This window comes from Mustela putorius, unplaced genomic scaffold (assembly GCF_011764305.1).
Source record: "Mustela putorius furo isolate JIRA1106 unplaced genomic scaffold, ASM1176430v1.1 tig00000407_pilon_pilon_pilon, whole genome shotgun sequence".
In the NCBI taxonomy this organism is placed as follows: Eukaryota; Metazoa; Chordata; class Mammalia; order Carnivora; family Mustelidae; genus Mustela; species Mustela putorius.
The window spans coordinates 18,391,785-18,412,653 of record NW_025421373.1 but is presented as its reverse complement, the minus strand read 5'-3'; positions in this window follow the sequence as shown (position 1 = coordinate 18,412,653).

Below are 20,869 nucleotides of genomic sequence, written 5' to 3'. Positions count from 1 at the left end.
GCCTGCTTCCCCCTCTCTCTGCCTACCTGTGATCTCTGTGAAATAAATAGTTAAAATCTTTAAAAAAAAAAAAAAAAAAACCTCACATTCAGTCGGTTGCTTTTTTCATTTTGCTGATGTTTCCTTTGCTGCAAAAAAGCTTTTTATTTTGATTACATATCTGTTTCATCTATAGTAAATACAACACAAGAAAACAAGAGAATAAACAAGGGATACATTGTTTTTACTTCCAAATGTTTAATGAAACCAACGTTAAGGTGCTGGCTTTTCTTATCCTTTGAATGTAACATCATTTCTACTGGAAAGCTGCAACTTGTAGAATAATTGTTTCATGATTTGGTATATTTTGAGGGACACAACACAATACTTGAGAATTACTTGTATTCTGTACCAATTTTTCTGAGTGAATAAATTCATAAAAGCTTCATGATATATCCTGGGCGTGGTCCCTCAAAGTGAAGCTGCAGCTCCAGTTACATCAAACTACTCTGTGCTCTCTGACTATGTCAGCTTTGCCCACTTCTCTGGATCCGGATTTCTTTTTCCTGTTCTGTGAGTTGTCACCTTTACTCACCCTTTACTAAGCTTTCTACCTGGTAAACTTCTAGTTATCTTTTAAGGCATGGCTAAGGTATTATCTCTAGTGTCAAATCTTTGATCTACTAGGCAAAGTTGCTCCACTTATTAAATTCTTGTACTGTGTTGTTCATATTTTTGCTATTGCATGATTCCATCATACCTTCATACACACAATGCGTTAGAGTTGATTTCAGTGAAGGCATTGCATTTCATTTTTTGTCTTTCATATTGTGTAGGAAATTCTTCATATATGTTTTTAGCCCACATCTCAGCATAAAGCTCGTTGCCATAAATATTTATTAAATCCAAGAATGCATAAAAGTTGTGTCTTAACTTGTTAAGATGGATGAACTAAATCTTTTTACATCAAAATATATTTTATTTATCCCAAGGCAGAGAAAATATTCCAATCATATAATAAAATGTCTTAGGTATATTTGGTTGTTATTCAAATCAATGCATCAGCATTAATAAGCTAAGTTTAATTTTCCAGGATGTTTACATTAATGATATGACTGTTTTTATTTTCATTTGATAAGGGGGTACAGGTTAAAGTGTTCAACAAGCACTGTCAGAGTTTCAATTAAATATTTGAACAGCCTATTTTTGTTATAAATAGCTTCTATTTTATTTTCTATGCAGAGTAGAATATTTCCCCATAATAGAAAAGTTACATATTTTATATGAGACTATTTATAAATTACTGAAGATTAAAAATTGACTATCAGTGGAAAAGAACAGAAACATGTAAACTAAATATAGCTATAATGTCCCTTAATCTCATCAGCACATTGTTTTTTATTACCTTATAATCTCTTGTATGTAATTAGTTATGATGAGAAGAAAAATTAATTTTATATAACAATTTATTCTTCAGAAGATGGAAAAAGAAAAAATAGATTTATTTATTTTTCTAAATAGAATTATATGTTGTAAAAAGTTTGATAATTATTTAGAAAACTTATTTAATTAACAAGCATATAAGTGTTTCTGGTAAAAATTGGAATCTACTAAAATTGTGAATTAAATAACTCTAAATTTTAAAATTCAAGAAGTATAAATTAAAATGTTTTACATATCATGAGCAAAGTGAGGCTTTATTTCTTTTGTATAAAAATCTTTATGGTGCATTCTGTTTAAAAAGGCTGATATCGTTAGACAGAAATGTATATGAGAATTTCTTTTTTTTATTTTATTTTATTTATTTATTTGTCAGAGAGAGAGGGAGAGAGAGCGAGCACAGGCAGACAGAATGGCAGGCAGAGGCAGAGGGAGAAGCAGGCTCCCTGCCAAGCAAGGAGCCCAATGTGGGACTCGATCCCAGGACGCTGGGATCATGACCTGAGCCGAAGGCAGCGGCTTAACCCACTGAGCCACCCAGGTGTCCCTATATGAGAATTTCTATAAGATTATTTATCCCTCAAGGGAAAGCTACTTACATTCCAAAAAAGGGGGGGGGTGGTAGTGTATGGGACCTGTCAAAGAATTTAACTAATTTTTTGAAAAACAATCACTAGATCCTAAAAGAGTAATCTAGGTTACTCCACTGTCTGTTAGACTTCTAGGGCCAAATTTACACCCTATATACTCACTCTTATCACAAAGATGGAAAACACATACAAATTAGAAACATGCAACCGTCCTCTTCCACAGTCAAAAGTTAAAATGTTATGTATTGTTCCTGTTTTCATAGCTGAGAACTTCAGATCTTATAACCAACTCATTCACCCTGAATATTTAAGTCATTCTTCCTGAAAGTATCCAGGGCAGCAAATAGCCAAAATGCAAACTATTATGTAAGGAAAGTGCAAAGTTAAAAAAGAAAATGTGTAGAGAATACCCCCTCCCCACCCCCCCATTAAAGGCAAACAATGGCACTTTGCTCTTTTTTTTTTTTTTTAATTTTTATTTTTTATAAACATATATTTTTATCCCCAGGGGTACCTCCCTGATATGAGGAAGTGGTGATACAAGATGGAGGCTTAAGTGGGTAGAAGAAGAATAAATGAAACAAGATGGGATTGGGAGGGAGACAAACCATAAGTGACTCTTAATCTCACAAAACAAACTGAGGGTTGCCGGGGGGGGGGGGGGGGGGGGGGGGGGGGGGGGGGGGGGGGGGGGGGGGGGTTGGGAGAAGGGGGGTGGGGGATTATGGACATTGGGGAGGGTATGTGATTTGGTGAGTGCTGTGAAGTGTGTAAGCCTGGTGATTCACAGACACTTTGCTCTTGCTTAACCTAGATTGTCTCCAAAAACTATTAAAATGTATAGACTTAACAAAAAAAAAAAAAAAAAAAGACTGTGAATAGATGTCCAAAAGGCTTGTTAGTGCTTGAAAATAAATGCTTAAACAAAGGAAAATGTATTTTATATCAAACAAGTTTGAAGAGCCCTGTATTGCAGCATTCTGTAAAATAAACAAGACAACACTTACTGAAGGTAAGTGGAGGATAGAGGTTGATCTATGCTGTCTGACATTAACCTTGGACATCATTTAATAAAAGCAAAGCTGTCCTGTTCTAACTGGGTCACAATTAGTCTGGCTCCTCAGAGTCCACAGAATCAGTCTTCTGTGGTCACAAAAAAACTAATTTTAAAATGAAATCTATTTCATTAGAGTTGCGACTTTCAGTGAAGGCAATACAAAATAGAGTTTTGTTTATGAAGATTTGCATTTTTCATTAGAATTCTAATATCAAAAAGAATATAGTCACAGTATTCAAAATGCCATTCTTTTCTTTTTCTTTGTTTATCTATCAGAAGTTGGAATGCATTTGAAATTAACTGAATTGAGTGAGATTTAGAGCTCAATTGTGACTCAAAAGAGGACTAAATCTAAATGAAATCCAGGTAATTGTTTAGCTGTTGTCAAAAGCCTTCCTTCCTTCCCTGAAGATTACAGAATTTGCGTAAATATGTTAGCAACATGAAAAAGTGGGAGGTTAAGATCAGAGCTTAAATAATTAGCAAATATAAATCTTGACAATAAAGTGAAGAAAAAAAGCAAATTTGAGTTACTTAGTATCTCAACTAAATTTCTCATATCTGAAAAGTCAGTCTCATTCTAACTTAAGAGTTGGATAAAATAGGGTATTCCCTGGTTGGACCCTTCTTTTCCCCCATCATAACTTATATTTCTTCATAGCACTCATTATCAGCTGATATACTGTATTTATCTATTTAGATTCTATTTCCTCTCTGCAATGCAAATTCTATAGGCTAGGAATTTTTTTGTCTCAGGTGTTCACAGTTTTAGCTCAAATGTCTAGCATAGTGCTTATCATAAAATAAGCACACAAAAATCATTTATGAAATAAATATTAACTAATTAATTTAAAAATAAATTTGACTAAAATTACCAAAACATCATAGATCGTTCCCCTTCAAAGAAGAATAACCAGCAGATATCAAGTACAAATCACCACTGAGAATCCTTAAATATGGGGGTAGGCTGAAACACCCCTGTGCACCTCAAAGACCAAGCTAGACTACACTCAAACAGTAAAAGAAGAGGCTGTACATTGATCACATTGACCCTCTTCCAGGCCAGTGCAGAGAGGCTTCCCCTGAGCCTCCAGTTCTTCCAGTGGGAAAAGAGAAAAAGAGAAGATATTTAAGTCTACCAGTATTGTGGGTTGCTTTTCAGGAAACCCTACTCTATGCTTGCTCCATGAGGATTTCAGGAAAATCTGGGGGGCTTAACTACTGGGACTCTGACTATGATGAAGAGGGGAGGAGCTTGCAATAACCAGTACTCAAATCTGGGCAGACTAAGTTCCTATTGGCAGTACCAAATAGTAATTCCAGCTGAAGGTTCTGAATATCTGCAGAACCGAAGTAAGCGTGTGCTCTGACCAGGAAACTCAGTGGGGTGCAGATCTGCCTGATTCAGAACTCAAATGAATTTTGCTGGTCTAAAGCCTGGTTTGCTGATGCTCAGGCAAAGAGCTAAATCACAAGTCCCACCAACTGTGGAGAATGTTTTCTGTCGCCACCTGAGCAGAAGAGCTAGAAACAACTCTTGGAAGTTATGCAGTCCAGTTGCAATTGAGCCAAGAGGAGGGCAAGCAGAGAGCTGATTTCCCCAGAGCAAAACCAGTACCAGATGTGGAGCATTTCTGTGTTATGTAGGGGCAAGGGGATTAATTCATGACTGAGGGTAGTTCCCAGCCGTTTCCAATCAGATAGTCTATTTGCCAAAGTCTATTTGGGAGTAGCCTGGTACCAGTAGCCTTTCTTCCCACCCAGGCAAAAGAGCTGAGACATAGCACCTCTGTTGTGAAGAGTCTCTTCTGGCCCTATCTAATGAGAAGGACTAGAGACAACTCCTGGAATCTGTGCAGTCCCATGGCACTTGAGTTGAGAGGCAAGTGGGCAGAGTTGATATGCACAACAAAGCCAGTGTCCTTTTTGGTCAGGGAACTTGGGGTGCAGGTCAGCTTGAGTTAGCCACCAAACAGAGATCTTTATCAGCTTTAGAGCTGCTTCTCCCCCTCCCTTGTGCAGGAAATCTAATTCATGGCCCTGTTGATCCTTAAATACAGCCTTTAGGTTGTTCAATCAGGAAAACTGACCACAGCACTTTGGAAGCTGTATAATCTATTCAGTGGCCCTACATACAGTGACACTTGAACAGAGAACAAAATCCGTGTATTTCCCTGTCTCCTGAGTACACCCTGTGGCTTCACCCAACCAGGGAGGATAATGTACAGTCTGGTCTTATTCAAGTTCCCAGTGAGCTATACAGGCCCTGAGTCCCAAACCGATGCCTTCCTAGGGCAGGAAGGCTAACTCACAGCCTCATTTACTACTGAATGTAGTACCCAGTCCTGGCTGGTAAATCTGACCAGAGGATCCAGGCAAGTGCGGGGGCCCATACTGTAACCTCACTAGGATATAAAACTAAGCCAGTAGTCCTATCCAATTGCTCTCAGCCAGGGGCACACCACTCATCTCCATCTCAGAGCTCAACAGTTACCTCACCCCAAAACAGACCTGATAGCAGGCTCCCATCTGCCCAAGCACATTACCAGCAGATACACCAAAAAAACCAAATTTAGCTGACTTGTGAAGAACTGTCTCTGCCAAAGTTACCTATAAAGTCTGAAAGAAGTTTCCAATTACTCAACTGTGCAGATACAAACAAGGAATTAGGGATCATGAAAAATAAGTAAATATGTTACTACCAAAGATAACTAATGAAGTTCCAATAACTTAACCTAAAGAAATCGAGATCTATGAATTGTCAAACAAAGAATTGAGAATAATCCCCTTAATAAGTTTAGAGAACCATAAGAAAACACAGACATATGACTAAACAAAACTAAAAAAACAGTGCATGAATGCTTAGGGAGTTCCTGGGTAGCTCAGTGGGTTACAGCCTATGCCTTCAGCTCAAGTCATGATCCCAGGGTCCTGGGATTGAGCCCCACATCAGGCTCTTGACTCAGCAGGGAGCCTACTTCACTCCCCTCTCTCTCTGCCTGCCTCTCTGCCTACTTGTGATCTGTCTGTCAAATAAATAAATAAAATCTTTAAAAAAAATTAAAAAAAATTAAAAGTATGCTTAGCCATACAGAAGAAGTGATCAGTGACCTAGAGGATTAGCTATTGGAAATTATCTAGTCAGAAGGGCAAAAAGAAAAAAAAAATTAAAAGTGAAGAATTATGGTATACAATGAATAGCAACAATATCTGCATTATGGGAATTCCAGAAAAAGAAGGAAAAATGAAAGAAATAGAAAGCAAAAAGAAATAGTGGCTAAAATTTCCCAAATCTGGGGAGAGAACTTGACATTCAAACCATGAGGCAAAAAATAGCCCAAACACATTGGCCCTGAGGATGGCTACATTGGGCACATTATAATTAAATTGTCAAAAAGTCAAGGATAAAGAAAGAAGTTTAAAAACAGCAAAAGAAAGGAAAAGCAGTTACAAAGAAACTCCCTATAAGACTATGTGTAGATTTCTCAACAGAAACTTTTCAAGGCATGAGAGAAAGGGATGGCATAGTCAAAATACTGAAAGAAAATCATCATCATCCAAGAACTCTATACATGGCAAATCCATCCTTCAGCAATAAAGGAGGGATAAAGACTTTCCCAAACAAACGAATGAAAGCTGAAAGAGTTCATTGCGGCCATACCTGACTTACAAGAAATGCTACAGAGAGTTCTTTGAATAGAAGAAAAAGAAAACTAATAACATCATAAAAACATAAAGGTAGTGTATAAATTACCGGTAATTATAAATATACAGTCATAATTAGATTCTGCAATATGGCAATAGTGGTGTGTAATTCACTTACAACTCAAACTTGAAAGATAAAAGGACACAAAAATAAACATAACTACAATAATCTTTACTAGTTACACAATACAAAAAATAACAATAATGTAAAATATGGGGGAACAGGAAAGTAAAAGTGTAAAGTTCATGAATTGTCTTGAAATTTGTTATCAGTTCAAAATAGGTATTACAAGTTTAAGATATTTTATACAAGCCTCAAGGTAGCCATTAGGGAAAATTCAATAGTAACTATGCAAAAGAACAAGGTAAAGAGGTCCAAGCATACAGATACCAAAAAACATCAGAACACATTCAAAATAAAAATAGCAGGATAAGAAATAAGGAATAATGGATCAGCAAAATACCCAGAAAATAATTAACAAAATGGCAATTGTAAGTTCTTACCTATTTATAATTACTTTAAATATAAATGATTCAATTCTCAAATTAAAATACATAGAATGTCTGAATGGATAAAAAAGCAAACAAAAAATAAACACAAAAAAAAAAACAGATCAACAACATGCTGCCTATAAAACACACATTTTAGTCTTAAAGACTAATATAGACTGAGAGAGAAAAGGGTGTTTTCTGAAGATGGTCACTCAAAAAAAAGAATGGGTAGGGACGCCTGGGTGGCTCAGTGGGGTAAACCTCTGCCTTTGGCTTGTGTCATGATCTCAGAATCCTGGGATCAAGCCCTGCATCAGGCTCTCTGCTCGGCGGGGAGCCTGTTCCCCCCACCCCCCGCCTGACTCTCTGCCTACTTGTGATCTCTCTCTGTCAAATAAATCAATAAAATCTTTAAAATAAAAAAAAGTATGGGTAGTTTATATCAGACAAAATAGACTTTAAGTTAAAAATGGTGAAAAGATATAAAGAAGGTCATGATGTAATGAAAAAGGGGCCAATACACCAAGAAGACACAATAATTATAAATATTTATGTGCCAAATTTTATATCATCTTAAAATATAAAACAAAACCTAACAGAGCTAAAAGGAAAGATAAACCATGATACAGTAATAGCTGGAGATTTTAATAACCCACTCTCAAAAATGAATTGATAATCTAGACAGAATTAATAAGATTTGAACAACACTGTAGACCAAATAGACCTACAGACATAAACAGAATATTCTATCCAACAGAACACACATTCCTCTTTAGTGCACATAGAACATTTTCTAGGATAGAACATATGTCAGGCCACAAAACAGGTCAAGACTTAAAGAATACCAAGTATCCTCTCTGACTACAATGGCAAAAACCTAGAAACTAATAAGAGAAAAACTGGAAAATTCAGGAACACATGGAAATTAAACAACAGTGTCTCAAACAATAAATGTATCAAAGAAGATTAAGGAGGAAATAAAAAATTTCTTGAGACAAATGAAGTGGAAACACAACATACCAGAACTTGTAGGATACAGCAAAAGCAGTTACAAGAGGGAAGTTTATAGCAAAAAAAAATGCCTACATTAAGTAGTAAAAAAGATCCTAAATGGACAACCTAACTCTAAACATTAAGGAACCAGAAAAGACAAACTGAGCCCAAAATTAACAGAAGAAAGAAAATAGTAAAGATTAGGGCAGAAATAAATGAAATGGGGAAGAGAAAAAAAATAGAAAAGATTAACTGAACTAAAAGTTTTCGTTGAAAAGATAAAATTAACAAATCCGTAGCTGACTAACCAAGAAAAAAAGAGAAAAGACTCAGATCAACAAAATTATGAATGAAAAAGGAGGCATTATAAACTGATAACACAAAAATCTAAATGATCATAAAATGCTACTATGAACAGCTATACACCAACAAACTGTGTAACCTAAAAGAAAAATAAACATTCTAAGAAACATACAATTTACCAAGACTGAATTAGTAAGTAATAGAAAAATCTCTGAATAGACAAATTATGAGCAAAGAGACTGAATGAATAATCAAAATTCTCCCAACAAAGAAAGGCAAGACCTGAATTGTTTCACTAGTGAATTTTACCAAATATTTAATGAAGAATTAATATCAATCCTCAAACTTTTCCAAAAATTGAAAAAGATGAAACACTCCTAAACTCATTTTGTAAGGCCAGCATTATTCTGATACCAAAACCAGAAAAGGGCATTACTAGAAAAGAAAACCACAGGAAACTATCTTTAATGAATATAGATGCAAAGAGTCTCAATAAAATACTAGCAAACCAAATTCAGCAGCACACTAAAAGGATCATTTACCATGATCAAGTGGGATTTATCCCTGGGATGCAAGGATGCTTCAACATATGCAAATCTATCAGTGTGATACATCACAGTAATAGAATAAAAGAAAAAAAATTATATGGTCTTCCCAATAGACAAGAAAAAAGCATTTCACATAACTCAACATCCACTCATTATAAAAACTTAACAAATTAGGCATAGAAAGAACATCTGACAACAAAATTAAGGCCATATATGACAAACCCACAGCTAGCATCATACTTAATGATGAAAGTTATGGAAGCTTTTCCTCTAAGATAAGAAATAAGACAAGGGTATCCATTATCACCACTCTTGTTGAACATAGTATAGAAGCTTTAGCTACAGCAATAAGGCAAGAAAAAGAAGTAAAAGTTATCAGAATTGGAAAAGAAGAAGGAAAATTGTCCTCATTTGTAGATAGCACAAGTGTATGTAAAGAAAATCCTAAAGACTCAACCAAAAATTGTTAGATCAAATGAATGAATTCATTGAAGTTTCAGGACACAAAATTAACGTACAAAAATTAGTAGCATTTCTATACATTAACAATGAATTTTCTGAAAAAAAAGAATCAAAGAAATTGATCCCATTTACAATACATCAAAAACAATAAAACAGTTAAGAATAAGAAGGTGAAAGATCTCTACTCTGAAAACTATAAGACACAAATAAGTAGAAATGTATCCATGTTTACGGCTAGAAAAATTAATGTTATTAAAGTGTCAATACTACCAAAAGCCATCCATAGATTCAATGCAATCCTGATCAAGATTCCAATGACTTTGACTTCTTCATTGCCTATTTGAATAACTTTTATTTCTTATTATTTTCTGATTGCTGCTGTTAGGACTTCTAGTACTATGTGGAACAACAGTGGCAAGAGTGGGCATCCTTTTCGTGTTTTTGATCTCAAAAGGAAGGCTGTCAGCTTTTCCCCATTGAGGATGATATTCGCTGTGGGTTTTTCATAGATAGATTTTATGAAGTTGAGGAATGTTCCCACTGTCCTTATATTTTGAAGCGTTTTAATCAGGAATGGACGCTGTATCTTGTCAAGTGCTTTTTCTGCATCGATTGAGAGGACCATGTGGTTCTTCTCTCTTCTCTTATTGATTTGTTCTACCACATTGATTGATTTGTGACTGTTGAACCATCCTTGCAACCCAGGGATGAATCCCACCTGGTCATGGTGGATAATCTTTTTAATGTGCTGTTGGATCCTATTAGCTAGGGTCTTGTTGAGAATTTTAGCATCCATATTCATCAGGGATATTGGTCTAAAATTCTCCATTTTGGTGTGGTCTTTGCCTGGTTTGGAGATCAGGGTAATGCTGGCTTCATAAAACGAGTCTGGAAGTTTTCTTTCTGTTTCTATTGTTTGAAACAGCTTCAGGAGAATAAGTATTATTTCTTCTTTGAATGTTTGGTAGAATACTCCAGGAAATGCATCAGGTCCCGGGCTCTTGTTTTTTGGGAGGTTTTTGATCACTGCTTCAATCTCATTACTAGATATTGGTCTATTCAGGTTGTCAATTTCTTCCTGATTCAGTTTTGGAAGTTTATAGGTTTCCAGGAATGCATCCATTTCATCTAGGCTGCTTAACTTATTGGCATATAACTGTTGATAATAATTTCTGATGATTTTTTCTATTTCCTTGGTGTTAGTCATGATCTCTCCCTTTTCATTCATAATTTTATTAATTTGGGTCCTCTCTCTTTTCTTTTTGGATTAATTTGGCTAGTGGTCTATCAATCTTACTGATTCTTTCAAAAAACCAGCTTCTAGTTTTGTTGATGTGTTCTACTGTATCTCTAGTTTCTATCTCATTGATCTGAAATTTATATGGAACCAAAAAGACCAAGAGTAGTCAAAGAAATCCTGAGAAAGAAGAACAAAGCAGGAAGAATCACCCTTCCTGATTTTAAGTTATGCTATAAAGCTATAGTCATCAAAACAGTATGATAATGGCATCAAAATAGAGAAAAGACCAATAGAACAGAATCAAAAGCCCCCAAATAAACCCAAGCATATCTGGTCAATTAATATTTGACAAGGGAGCCAAGAATATTCAATGGAGAAAAGACTCTGTTCGATAGTGTTGGAATGATTGGATATCCACATGTAAAACAATGAAGCTAGACCCATATCTTATATCACTCACAAAAATTAACTCAAAATTAATTAAAGACTAGAATGTAAAACTTGAAAAATAAAACTCCTACAAGAAGACATAGGAATAAACTCCTCGACATGGGTCTTGATAATGATTTTTTAGGTATACACCAAGAGCACAAGTAACAAAATAAGAAATAAACAAGTCAGATTACATCAGACTAAAAAACTTTTACACAGGAAAAGAAACTATCAACAAGGTGAAAAAACAAGCTATGCAATGAAAAATAATATTTGCAAACCATATATCTGATAAGTAGTTAATATCCAAAATATATAAAGAACTCATATACTCAATAGCAATAGAGGAAAAGTAATAATAACCCAATTAAAAATGGGGAAGTGACCTGAATAGATATTTCTCTAAAAAAAGATATACAAAAGGTCAACTGGAACATGAAAAATGCTCAGTATTACTAGTTGGACCTTGAAGGCTTTATGCTGGGTGAAATAAATGAGGCAGAGAAAGACAAATACTTACTATTTCACTTTTATGTGGAATCTGAAACGAACAAAAAACCCAACTCATTGAAAAAGAAATCAGACTTGTTAGAGGCACAGGGTGGAAAGAGGAAGGTGGTAAAAAATACAAGCTTCTGGTTATAAGACAGATAAGTACCAGGAATTTAAGATACCCCAAAATGACTGTAGCTAATACTGCCATATGATACACAGGAAAATTTTTTAAGAAAGTAAATGCTATGAGTTCTCATCACAACAGATTTATCTCCCCCTTTTATTCTTTTCTTCTTTCTTTTTATTGTGTCTATAGGAGAAGGCAGATATTGGCTGACCAAACTGTGGTAATCATTTCACAGTATATGTAAATCAAACGATCATGCTATATGCTTTCACCTTGCACAGTGATGTATGTCAATTATTTCTCAATAAACCAAGGGGAAAAAAAGAAAATTAATTGTAATTGTCTCATAAGACTGTTGCTATGTAATAGGTGTCTACTCAAAATATGAAAGCACATTCTACCTTTTGATATCTAGCCAAGGTACAGTTATAAGGTTTAGAACATTTGGTAAATAATATGTAATCCTTTGTAAGTTAACTGAATAAGTTGACCAAAAAGACATGTATAGTTTTCTGATAATGTGCATTGTTATTTATCTCCTTAAATATATAAATGCCAGTTTAGGACAGTTATAAAGACTGCTCTGATCATATAATTTAGAGGAAGCAGAGAGCCAGGAAAGGATGGATTCTAGCTTTTGGACATCTGTCAGTGCTCCACATAATTCTGTCTTAGTGGTTAGATGAATGACCTTCTGATATTTGTGACAGTTTTTCTGATAGGAAACAAGCATGATTTTTAATCTTATCTGACTAATACAAGGTAGTTCTCCTATTATTCATTTCCTCTCATACCATTTTTCCTAGAATAAAATATTTCTGTGTAAACCATATCAGACCATCAATATGAATATAGCCTGATCTAAGACTTATCTTTTTTTTTTTTTTTAAGTAGAAGAGATTCAGTGGTTGCCTAGGATCATTAGTAAATGTGGCATATTGAATGGCACCAACCAATCAAAAAGGACAGGAATGGATTATCTCAGTGAAAACAACACAAACTGGGAGGTTTAGTGGCCTTTTGACAGGAATGCCAAAGGAAGCTTCTGACCACTTACAATAGAATGTTAATAGCTCATGCCTCTTCAGCACTGACAGCTCTGAAGTGAGAGGCCACTAATCTCTGTTTGTAATATCCACAGTTGAAGGAAAAAATAAGTATTTCTTCTTAAGCATGGGATAAGCATTAACTGTCTAAAAATTTCGGGAATGTTCTACATGTCTGAAATTCAGAGAAAAAAAGAAGACAGCCATGGACAAGGAATCAGGTTTTTTCACTCCTGAACCAAATTATATGATTAAAATGGAATGTAGTTTTCAAAGCCAATCAATTCACCCAGTCAGTTCTTATTGAGAATAGCTGTATATGTACAAAGAACAATTTACATATAAATTTTGATAAAAATTTAGCACCTATATGTAGACAGGGGTTGGGCTAAGAACAGTCTCTAAATTTTAATTAAAAAAAAAAAAAGACAAATCATGAAAGAATCTTTGCTAGGGAGCTGATAATTCAAATCTGAAATTGATTAGCTCTACATTATTCAGGACTACAAAAAGGAGACATTTTAACAATCCTGGGCTCAATTAGGCATCAACTGCTATCCTGGCAGAAACCTGGCATGCATCTTGTTCTTAGGAAGTTTGGATGGCGTTATTTACAATTTGTTCCTCAGGGAATGTCCTGAAAAAAAGAAGTCTGCTTGCCATCATAACTTATATACTAACCTCATAATTCTCTACCTGACAGCTCAATTGTACATCCTTCATTTAATCAGATGGCAATACACTAGCACTCAAAAGGCAGCTACTCATCTCTCAATTTTCAAGATTCAAGAAATAGAGTGTATATTTATGAAATTATAATACCTAAGCGTCAACTTTTCTTTCAAGTACTTTAACCCAAAGGTGAGCATTGAAGAAGTCAGAGTCTACAGTATAATTACATTAAAAATTGATTTAAACTTGAAATCTTCCAAACATCTGTTCAATATACGGTTCAATCCAACTGAAATTATTACATTATTCTTTATGTTATTAACCATTATTTTTTTTTTCTTGGAATCTATCCTCTTGCTGCAACAAATCCAATCATCCAACTTGCCTTTTGAGGCATATAAAATGTCTTTCTTTAGGGTAAAGTTGAGGTTTTTAAAAAAGTTGAGGTTTTTTAAAAAAAAGAGGTTTTTAAATCTCACATAAATGCAAAATAATAAGAAAATAAACTGCCAGTTGTGTTTGACAATGGATATCTTAGAAACTGACTTGGAATGCATTTCCTGTATTACATTTTTAAGTCGGAGTCATTTACAGGGTTAAATTTTAGAAACTAGTTAAATTCTTTTTATTTGTGCAGATTTTACTTATTGTTCCTTTTTCCTTCCTTTTAGTCTTACTTTAGTTCATTAGATGCAGTAATATCTCCCTTGTCTGTGACAATTTCCATTAATATCTCAAAGGCAGCTATTAAGCCTCATTACAAGAAAAGATTATAGAAGGATACTGCACACAATAACCGTGAAGATAAAGACAATAGTCACATTTTCATTTGTTTCTTTGTTCTTAAGATGCAAATCAAATGTGAAGCTCTTTTTAGCCTGCTTTTCTCAGTTTATACTTTCAGAAATTTTGGAATGGGAAAAACCTCCACAGCTAAATAAATTCTAGTATTTGGATTATTCCTTTCTCAAAATGCAACAAAGACATGTACCTGCTGTCAGAAATTTGCCACACTTATTACTCTCAAAATCTCATTGTCAGGGAATTCAGAAAAAAAACTACTAGAGTTTCATCATTTACATAAGTTATTCGCAGGAATTAACTGTGGGCTATAATGAAGCTGATTAGTGGTTGTTGCAGAGACACCGTATAAAGTATTCATTATTACCAACAATAGTCCATCATTCCATCAAAATACTTAAAACATCAATTCTTAGACAATTATCCAAACATATCCATGAGAAATCATGTCTGAGGAAAATTCAGTCAAGCCCCCAAGAAATAGAATGTTTATGGATTTTTAATCTAAATTGATTCCTTTAAAATAAATGTATTGTGGCTCATATAAGACATTTGAAACCCAGATTTTGTGACAATTTTCCTTTTCTATTTGAAAAATATTGAAATATTGGTAATAATTATAAAATATCAACACCAAGTGAAATAATTTCTACTTACATAACTAAAGAGTTGGCAGAATGAGGAGTATATATAGGCCAGGGACTTAACTCTGATTGTCCAATGACAAAGTGGATTTATTTTTCTATATTTCTTAATTATCTGAAATATTTTAATTTCCTTTGAATTTCATTCTAGACCATACACTCAGTAATGATAAGGATATAATCAATCACTATGTATCCCTCACCCTTCAATAAATAAATGTTGGATTCTACTATTAAAATTAATAAATGATGAAAAGAGAATTTAAAGTTAAATATTATGCTTCAGAGTCAACATTAATGATAAGAAATTCTGCAGTAGGTGGGATTTTTACCTGTGGAATTAAATGTTTATGAGCATCTCAGTTCAGAATTGACAAAGGGGAATAAGACTAACCTGAAGCACCTCAACCTTTATTTCTACCTTTTGTCTTACCAGAGTTTGTGGCTCTCCTGCATCCTATGGTCCACTTTGGCTTCTGTCTCCACTTCAGTTTCCTTCCATTTTGGGGTGCATTCTCCTAATTTCCAGCAATGCTCACAAATTCCCCACCCCTCTTTGCTATCATATTAAGAATATAATTTCACCTAAGAAGAGTTAGCATTTGTTGCTTTTTTTCTAACCACACATTCACACCTCCACTATTTGCTGCCCAGACTGTTTTCATCATTTGTCCAAAAGGGCTCACTTATAGGTCAGTATTGGCATTCTCAATCCAAATTCAAGAGCATTAGTTCCATATGTTCCTGCTTCACCCACTAGGGCACACAATTAGGTTTCCCTCTCCTTGCCAGACACAAACGCACTCTTCTAATTCTACTTTTCAACTTCTTTGACTGGTCCTCTTGTCCTTATGCAGAAAGTTTGCTTGCAGTTATGCTCTACTTTTAAACTTTTATCTCCAATAATTCAATCCAGGCTCCTCACTGATTGCAAAATCCCCAGATATACTTTCCAACCGCTGATCCAATATTTCTATTTGACTATGTCCCATCACAGCATTATTCATAGAGCCCTTTCTTGCACAAGATGTTACTAGATATTTCAAGTTTATGAATATATATATATGTATAATGTATAGCTAGAGAAATATATATTATATTGTTATATACTTTATGTACAAATATATACAGAGAAAAAGAGAAAGACATCTCTTGGTCTATGGTCAAGGAAAACCTAGCATTCTCTTAGGTCGATACAGTGGGATGAACAGAGGTCTTACATAAACAAAATCAATAAAACTTACTTCATCCACATTTTCTAAAATTCACTGACTCATAGAATGAGTCTTTGTTTTTGTTTTTTGAACATCTTCTCATATCTTGTGGATCACAGTATTCCATGCAGAACAGTTCATTTACATGTTAGTCCTTCAAAATCTGTTCTCTATTCACTCATAGTTCTTTACCCAATTGTAAATCATCTTCTGCTGGGAATGTTTTCCAAGAAATAGTTATGGAAGTCATATTTGCAATAATGGATACATTCCTTCAAATATTTTAAGTTATATTTGTAGGTATCTTCTTCCATCCAAATTCTTTAAATTTCCATTGACTTGGTTTCCCAAAAGGACTTATCTTTATTAGAAATATTCGATCCTGGGGCACCTGTGTGGTGTAGTCGGTTAAACTTCGGACTTCTGGTTTGGGCTTGGGTGGTGATCTCAGGTTTATGAAATTGAGCCCTTTATCAGGCTCTGTACCCAGCACGCAGTTTGCTTAAGATTCCCTCTTCTTCTGCCCCTCCCCTCAAACACACAGTGCCCTCTTTCTGTCTCTCTCAAATAAATAAATAAATCTAAAAAAAAAAAGAAAGAAATAATCAATCCTGATCCTAAGAAAAGAACTGAATACCTTCATCTTCAAATATTTTTCTCACAATGAGAAAAATGCTAAATATAGAATATACTTAATTTTGAAGTATGTGACAATTGGGTGATGAAACACTAATGAATGAAATCAAGTTTATCTAAGATTTCTCATTCTGTTGTCTTTTTTTCTTTCTTATTATTTCTTTTCCTACCACTGCCACCCAGTTGTCTAAAAGCCACAAAAATACTGCCTTTTTTACTGATTGCCTTCTAGTAGTGGACACTAGGAAAAAAGAAGTAATGAGCATGAATATATGTAAGCACATAGTTAGCATTTTTGAGTGAAAAATAATAAAACTCTTACTAAACATCTGGAACTAAGACATCTTTTGCATAAAACCAAGATCACTTTGCACAATAAGGCTGATCTCAGCATCCTCAAAAAGGGCAAATTCTCAAGAGAGCAGGCCTACATGGATTACTTCAGAAATAGGGAGTCAGATGAATGGCTGAAGGATTAGTGCTTTCTGTAATATGATAAGAGCGTGACAGTGTCAGAACTCTGTTTAATATGGCATGATCTCTCCCCAGAAGAAAGCAAAGAAAGATTGTATTCCATCAAGGGGAATTACAAAGCTGTAAATTACATTGTGACACAGCCGTGGTATTAAATACCAAGTTCTTAATTGGGAGTCTTAATTTTATTTTGTTATTAAGATACACTTCTACAATACTCAGAGGTATTTTTTAGTGAAAACATCTCTATTAAGTCATAAAGTCAAGGAAGAAAGACCCAGGTACCACAAATATGTTATATGATTTGCCAGTGAACAAAAATTGTCAGTAAGATAAACAGATTTTTTATTTATAGTATACCTGTTTCTAATATATCATGTTAAACCTAAAAATAATAGTAAACTAAAATGTTTCCAACTCGAAAGATTTTTTTCCAGGGGTGCCTGGGTGGCTCAGTTGGTTAAGCAGCCTTTGGCTCAGGTTGTGTTCCCAGTGTCCTGGAATCAAGCCCTGCATCAGGCTCCCTGTTCAGCAGATGCCCTACTTCTCCTTCTCCCTCTGCTGCTCCTTCTGCTTGTGCTCTCTCTCTCTGTCAAATAAATAAATAAATAAAATCATTTTTTAAATTATCTTTCCCAGAAACATTAAATAAAGCATTAAGAAAATATGATCCAGTGATTGTCTATTATAAGAACACGTGACTACTTATATGTATATTCTCAGCCTCTTGACTGTTACAATATTCTTAGGTTGTTTACATTTATTTAAATGGAGGAATCAATTGTCTTGAAATCATGGAATCAATTCCACTACTTGGTCACCAAAATAATTTCATTTCTTTGACCTTATGGTGCAAAAGTGACTTCATACCATTGACCTACATCCTTGTGACTCCCGAGCAGGGGGCTACAAAAAGACAAGTGGGAAACTGGATAAAAATCACATGACATAATCAAGGCATCTTCCAACAGAGCAAAAAATAAAGGCTTTGAACTGGACAGTCACATCCAATCCCAGGTTTGGCCACTAACCAGTTTTGAAAACCATTAGACAAGATTTCATATTTCACTCTTATTACTGAAATACGTTCCAATATTGTCAAAACATTATACATGGGGCACTTGGGTGGTTCACCCGGTTAAGCATCTGCCTTTGGCTTGGATCATGAGCCCAGGGTTTAGGGGTCAAACCCCACATTGTGCTCCCCGCTCAGCATGGAATCTGCTTCTCCTCCCCCCTCTGCTCCTCCCGTCTCCCCTGCTCATGCTCACTCTCTCAAAATAAATGAATAAATAAATAAATAAATAAATAAATAAAAAACTTAAAAAAAATTATACATTAACTCTAACAGTGTGAAATTATTAAAAGAAACAGATTTTGCTTCTATTGTTTTTATTGTAAGATACATAAATACAGAAAAGAACGTAAACATATATGAGTGTTAAAATCTAACTTGAAAGTGAAAACCTATTTAATCACCATCCAATATAGACATAGACAATTTTGATTTTTCTAAAAACCTTAGTGTCCCTCACTTAATAGTATGCTGATAAATGTTTAAGTAGTTCTCCATAGAAAAAAAAGACCCAAAAGCTCTGATTTGTAGCATTTTCTGATTTCCATGGTGTAAATACTTTCATAATGAGAAATTTCAAGTTACCAATGGTTAGCGAATTCCTGAAAATTTAACAATCAGCTCTTGCTGGCTGAGAAGAGCCACTTCAGCTCTCAAAAGCGGTGCTCCCAGTGATCCTGGGAAGATACTGTCACTTTGCCTGGTTTTGAACAAAACGTGAATAGTAGCATAAAATTTATTCATTTGTGCTTTGCTTCTTTACACAGTACGTTTGTGGAATTCATCTGTGTTGTGCATAGCTACAGTTCCTTCGTTTCCACATTTAGCACATGCTGCATAGCATTCCTTCCTAGGAACGAACCACAAATTATGTGTCCATCCTACTGTAGTTGACATTTCAGTTTTCTAGGTTGTGTCTGTAATGAACAATGGTACCATGAATAGTATAGTGCTGGTACTTATTGCCAAGTTTCTATAAGATATAGAGCAAGGAATAAAATTATTAAATATTACCAAACTATTGGTTCAACGAAGTTTACTTATGTACACTCCCACCAACAGTAGAAGAATTGCTGTTGCACTATATCATCACCAATACTTGGTACACACAGATATTTAGTTTTTGGCAAAAGGAAGAATTTGTAATGGTATCTCACTGTGGTTTAAATTTCAATGTCCAGGGTGCCTGGATGGCTCAGTTGGTTAAACAGCTGCCTTCAGCTCAGATCATGAATCCAGATTCCCGGGATTTCAATTTCCATGAAGATTGTCATTGAAGTTGATGTCTTCAAAGTTAACTGCTAACAGCCTACTGTTGACTAGATGCCTTACTGATAGCATAGTTGATTAACACAAATTTCGTATGTCATATGTTTTATATACAATATTCTTAAAGTATGCTAGGGAAAAGAAAATGTTATTAAGAAAACTATAAGAGAGAATATATTTACAATACAGTACTGTACTTATTGAAAAATATCCACATATAAGAGGTCTCACACAGTTCAAACCCACGTTGTTCAAGGGTCAACTGAACTACTACGTCATGGATTCAGTTTTATTTAGACTTATATCACTTATTTAGCTCTTTTATTCTTAGAATCATAGCTTGATTTGGATTCAAATTTCTCATGCCTGAAGTATATCCTTGAGAATTTCCTTCAGCTAGGTACATTTGTGTCTGATTTTTATTTCAACCTCATTCTTAAAAGATGATTTTGCTTATTGTGGGATTTGAGATTGATGTTTATTTTTAATTTGAGGTGCAGTGATGTTTACCTAACTCTTCTTTCTTTGAAGTTAATTTGTCTTCTCTGACTGCTTTCAACATGACTGTCTTTCACAGTCTTCATTATGCCTCTTCATAACTAGTGTGGATTGATTTCTGTACTTCTTGCTTTAGATTTGTTGGATATTTTAGTTTACACAGTATAAGATATCCTGAGTTATTACCTCTCCAGATTTAACTCTACCATCTCTTTAGTCTTTGGAATTCTGATTAAATAAGTGTTAGACTATCTCACTCTAGTCTCATCTGTTAACCTTGTTTTTATTTGCCACCTGTACTTTTCTGTGCCGCATTCTAATGACTTCCTACTAACCCAGGACACGCTAGCTATACCTAAACACATCATCATTATGTTTTTTTTCAATCAATTATCTCATTCTTACAAGTTTCTAAGTTGCTTTCCAAATGTTTTCCAAGCTTCTCAATGATGATTTTAGTTTCCTGTTCCCTGGATGTATTTTTTTTATTTATTTTTAAAATTTTTTAACAAAGTAAACATAGTTATTGTATAATCTGTGTAACTGTGTCTAATAATTCCCATACCTGAAGGTTGTGCAGCTTTGTTTATGGTGTTCTTGTTTCTACTGGATCTGAGTTTAGAATTTTCTTTGTTTCATTTTATTTTGTTTAGTGTTTGTTTATTTTTACTTTACTT